Source organism: Salarias fasciatus, chromosome 11, assembly GCF_902148845.1.
Source record: "Salarias fasciatus chromosome 11, fSalaFa1.1, whole genome shotgun sequence".
Lineage (NCBI taxonomy): Eukaryota > Metazoa > Chordata > Actinopteri > Blenniiformes > Blenniidae > Salarias > Salarias fasciatus.
This window is the reverse complement of record NC_043755.1, coordinates 10,438,706-10,444,707: the sequence shown is the minus strand read 5'-3', so window position 1 is coordinate 10,444,707 and position 6,002 is coordinate 10,438,706.

Below are 6,002 nucleotides of genomic sequence, written 5' to 3'. Positions count from 1 at the left end.
TCCACGCAGCACATTATGATAATTCCTTGTCATTCAACAATAACTGGTTCCAGCAGGGCTCGATGTCGGCCATTATAAGCTGCTCAAACCATTTACACCGGTCATGTGGATCCTGGGCAGCCACCAGATTACACCAGAGACATTACAGTATGCGGATCACCGTCTGACCCTCAGCGTGTCGTGACCACATGGCCATAATTACAAAAAATATGCCTTTGCCTTAATGTAGGATGATGGAAATGATAGCCTTGGGACGGCAGCACTCTGGGAGAGGTACTGTATACTTATGAGGCATGATGTGATCTGGCGCTAGTTACAGCAGTGATATTTACAGGAAATATGGTTAAAGAGATTAAGAGAAAAGGACCCTTGGAGAAGAAGCGGAAGAGAATGAGAGCCGGAGATTATCCAGACGCTTTGGATCAATGTCTGGAGTGACTGTTTGTCTCGTGCAGTGTTTCCCAAACTGTAGGCTGTGACCCAAAGTGGATAAAGCAGTGTTTTCGTTTGATGGTAGACTGATTTTTTTTTTTTTTTTGGTTACAATTTAGTTTATAGGTCAAAATAGAGTTAAAAAATAGCATGTTTCTCAACTCTGCAGTGGGGTAGGTGGTCAGTGGTAACAGCGGGTTGGTTAAATGGGACGGCTGTGGTTCAGTTGCTAGAGCGAGTCATCTCTCTGTTGGAAGCCGGCAGGTTCAGTTCCCTTTCTGTCAGAATGTCTTTGAGCACGACATTGAACCCAGACTGATGGACTGACTGAGCACCTTGCATGCCAGCTGTCTCCACAATGAAACACAATGAAAAGTGCTTTGGAGTCTGCTCAAGCAGTGGATCCTTTTGCAGTATGTTTTAAAATCAGCTCCAGATTGATGTGATTTTTTTTTTAAATCCCTGGTCAAGAAGTGTGTGTCTAAACATTACAACTCGCGAGCCAAAACTAGACTGGTCTAATTCAGCTCACAAGATTATCTTAAACTTAGAAAGAAGACGTGATCTACACATTTCTGAAGATTACTATAATTCACTTACTGGGGTAGTTTAATAATACAAGATGGACTCTGAGGCCCACAGCTGTACAGTAGATGGTAGTAATGTCTGCAGTAATGCAGCAGAGTATGCCAGCAGCCACACTGCTAATAAAACAGTGTTATTGAGAAATAGGTCCTGCAGAAATTGCACAGTTGAAAGAGTCAGCTGTTATTTTTTTATTCATTTACTAATATTACTGTGGTTAAAAACACATCCTTCCAACCATCTTTCCATCCATCCATCTAGTTTACAATGGATGGGGGCAGGTTACACTCTGAATAGTCCGCCAGTAGAAACACTCGCTTTCCTTTTGGGCTCCATATTTGTCAGATTAGGTTTTGAAAAATAAAGGAGACTGTTAAACGCAGACATTTGTAGCCGTGTGTCTGATATCGATCGTCTGTCAGATGCTCCTTCCTGTGCTCGCCTCAGTCAGCAGACTGTGACTCACATGCTTGACCTGCTGCAAGTTCCCCGTTTCTTGATGAAACCCAGAGTGGGGTTTGGGGACAGTGGGATTCAAACCTCAGTCACAAGCACATCACTCTAAGCTGTAAACACCACTAAAATAAAAAAAAAAAAAAAAAAGAAAAAAAAAAGAAAAAAACCCACTTGTCCTTATTTTTTCATTATTGCATTTGTACTGCATGGCAGGTGTGTGGCCCCTGAAGTAAAATGAGTTCGACAGCAGTGCGTGACATTATCGACATAACACAAACCATCTAAATATTTTCCCCATTCCTGTCTCTGCTGACAGACGTGCTGTCAGAGCTCGTCATCGTTTGCACAGCTTATACCAGGCGGCGTCATGTCACCATTTGTTTTTCCAAGTCTCATCCCAGATCACTGCTGGCTTATCATTGCAAATCCAAAAGGTGACAGCCCTGAATCCTGCAGGCCGCCTCTGATGAAAACTCATCCTGATGGCGGTAAACCCAAACCCTGACTGTGATGTGGACAGGTTCTCCATGGAGATCCCAGCGAAACACTGGTCACACGAACTGTCATTAAACTTTTCTCTGCAGGACGGAGGATTTCATGTGACAGTTGGTGAAGTGAAGACACGTTTAGGCATGATGTGTTTTGCAGATATTACAACAGATTTGAATCTGAAGATGATATAAGGTCTTATAGAGAGAAAATAAAAACACTCCTTGAAAATTGCCTTGTTTTCAGCTGGTCTAATAAAAATTATTGCTGCCAGCTTTTGGCAATAACTGAGCTGTTTTGCTCCAAATTGTGTGCAGATAAAGACCATAAAAGGAAACTTCAGAGAAGACATATAAAGCATTTAGCGGTCAGAGAAAACTGGTTGAGCTTTATGATCTGTAAATTGTGGAGTTGCACAACTTCAACAGAACTCTATTGAGACTGTGTTTTCTCTAAACTTGAAGAATATGAAATATGCCCCTGAAAAAAATCAAACGAACTTGAGTCTTGACCGCAGGGTTGGTCACTAGGGTTTTAAAAACATATTTTCGATTGATCTTGGTTGAATAGAAAGTCTTCAACATGCAGCTCCATTTTCTTCAAGCTGGAGATTTTTTTTTTTTTGTTTTAGTTTGGAGCAACTTATCTTTGATCTAATTTGAATTAGTGGCCTCTGCTCTGTGGCACACAGTGGCCTCGACAGCAACAATAAAGCCAGAGGACTTGGAGTTCATGTGACCCTTCAGTGCATATCTATTTACTATAAGTAGCCTCTGCTCAAATAAGATACCCATCTTATGTTTGGGTCCATCTAGAGCGCTCCTGCTCATTCCTGCTAACCACAGCATCATGCCTCCTATTATTTTCTGCAAGACTTTGATGGTGTTTGGAATCATGTAGAATTATGCAAAGCTCTTGGGATTATAATATCGCCACAGCAGACTCAAAGAAAGTAGATGCAGCTGAGGAGTTTAGATTTTTACAGTTTAGAAGCTGCAACAGAGAGCTTCTTTACTTCTCTGTCAAAGTTAACTCGAACATGGCTTTGGAAAAAAAAAACACTTTTATGAGGCACATGTCCTTCTGTAAAATATTATAATGATAACCACAGAAGTAACTCAACCTGAAATTGAGCTGAAGATAAAGCAGGTTTAATGTAGTTTCTGTTTACTGTTGGCTCTGAGACCTAATTGCTCTAAAATCTACCCAGAAAGAAAAATATATGAGATAAGAAGTATCAGTAGCTCAAGCCTTGTTTCGGTGGACTCCACTGAAGAAGCAGTGTAAAGATAATATATGCTACCAAATCATCAACCATTCAGAGGAAAGGGGCAAAGACTTGTCTGCAAAGTCTGCACATTCTGTGATATTGACATTTAACAAGAAAAAACTGAAAGATGAAGGAAACAACCCAACTGGTTGAAATCATTAGTAAATGCCTGTAATTGCAGAAAGTGTCATTCACCCAAGTATATTTTTACAAAGAGAAAAGGAGGGAATTATGTGGAAAAATACTTAAAACATAAGATCTTGACTATTGTTTAAGCATAGATCAAGCTGAAAATGTTAGCGTCATTAAACAACATTGAAATGTCTTTGGCAGAGTGATGCAGCTGTGAAGTGTCCCAGCGATGCTACGCTGAATATCAACACTCAGGTAATGGCTCTGCTCCAACGAAGTTCCTCCATTGGCGCTAACCTTCATAAAGTCCTGGAAACACTTGTTGTTCAACACAAAAACACAAACCCCAAGAGAAATGGGTGTTATTTGTCACGCTGGAATGAAACACATGTTCCCCAGAGCAGATTTTATGATCCTGAGTTGCTGCTGATAAGGAGAATTAAAGGCTCGCTTTTATTCAAGTGCCCCGCCATGTGGATCACAGCCAAAAAGGTGGGTATCCCACACCCACAGCCCTGCGCTTTGTGGTGGAAAAGGAGAAGATCCAGAGCAACAAGGAGCCGTAGGACAGCTTACAGCGTTAAACAGTGATAATTGAGGGACACAGTTGACTAATGGCGCAGACTCTTTGTCGCCTGAACTTTGACTGTAACAGTGTGTATTAAGTGTGTGTAATGCAGGCTACACTGTTATCAGCACTGACCATACCTTATTAATGGTCGTCCCCTGATCTTTCTGACAGGCTAGACATTATCTAATCAGTTTCTGTTTGGCTTTGAAAAATTTGTACCTGCTTTTCAGCGGCCGGTCAGTTGTCGTCCGAAAAGTGGCTTTGTGAACACAAAACTATAATCAACCCATGTTTCTCCTAATTTCTCGTCCTGTCTCTGTGACCTAATTGTTGAGTCCTTTGGCAGTTTGGAACACACCACCAGGAACAACACTCATGATTCTAATCGTGTGTAAATTCAAATCGATTACAATCTGAGAGATGGAAGAAAAGTAAGTTTTCCTTGCTTTAAAAATATGTATATTTAAATGTGTTATTTTTATCTTTTATCTTTGGATCAATCCAACCACAAATAAACATCACTGCTTTAGTGAGCTTGTTTTAACACCTGACAGCGTGCCTCTGATTGACTTGAACTCATTACTTTTATAATTGGAGGAATTTCTCGTTGCTAAATGTGGAAGGTGTGTTTGTCAGTCCAACAGAATTATGAGTCATAATCTGAACTCGCAATGCAAGTACTTTTCGAAAGCCACTCCCTACTCCCGAGGATATGGACTGACTCTCCTTCATCCTCCTTAAAACCTTCATTAAAACACAAATATAGTTCAGAGAAATGTATTTTTGTCCACTGCCTGCTTTCAGGGGAGTGTTTGCTTGATGCATCTGACCTCCCACAACAATGTGATTTCATCCAATGACATATTTTGTTCACACTTCTGCGGAGAATTGCGTCCTGAGAAGTCAGCGAATATATTTGTTTAACATTTCTGCTTCATAATATCAGTGTGGTTGATGGAAAGCTTAGAGTAGATGATCAGACACCTGAAGAAAAGAAAATAAGCTCTCTTTTTGACTTTGACTTGTAGTTAATTAATCATGATGTTTTGCTTATGCAGTGTCAATATGAGACCGCAGTATCTAATTACTCCAACAGATTGTGATCAACATTCAGACGTATGCAAAATGTTAATGTAATATGACCCTAACATATGTAAGTCCAATACAAACTACGGTATACAATTTTGCCACTACTGTTGCTTCTATTTGGTGTATTTTTTAAAAAATCTTTTTGTGACAATTGTTTTAGTCAATCTCTTACTTCTATTCTGACTTCTATTGCAATTAAATTAAACTGAAATAAATTGTTTTAACCAAATTTTGGCAGTGCAATTTTTTGAGTTTTTAATTCTCATTGTGGACTCTGCCTATTTTGCATATAACATGGTTTGTTGATGAGACGGCTTATATATTTCATTTGAATCCAACTCAGGTCAAAAACTGTTTATTTACCTCTATTTTGTTGCATTCCTTTTTGTCCAGTCAGCTTGTTTGTTTAGTGGAATTGTCCTTTTTGACTTCATATGTTCTTCATGGACAAATGCTTGTATACGCTCTAAGGATCAAGACACAGATGCAAAACAGCAACAAGTTTTCACTTTGTATCTCTGTTACATTTTTTGCTACATGCTCCCCACATTTTGTTTTTGTTTCGTATGTCTTTAGGGCAGTTTGAAAGCTTCCTGTGCTTCCCTGTGTCATCCCGGATGGATTACGACTGTACAGCGTCATACTCCAGTTGTTTGAAAGTCTTTGCGACCATTCCGTGTCTCAAAGTTGGCAAAGTATGCCTGTTTTACATCTCATTGTTTCCTTAGAGGATTTGTATATTTCTGGTTATGCTGTTTAGAATTTCATTCAGGAATTCTGTGTGAGTATGTGGACTACTCATGTGAGCGCCTCTTCATGTGATGCACATAGTCTGGATGGGTTCAGATGAAGGTCATCTTCAGTCAGTGGGTTCCTGTTCCAGTCTCTCGCTGATAAGATAGAGCCCCCACCCCACCCAATATCTGAAACCTCCATTCCTATAGGTGTCACTATAGTCGGACACTCCTCCCTTTCCAC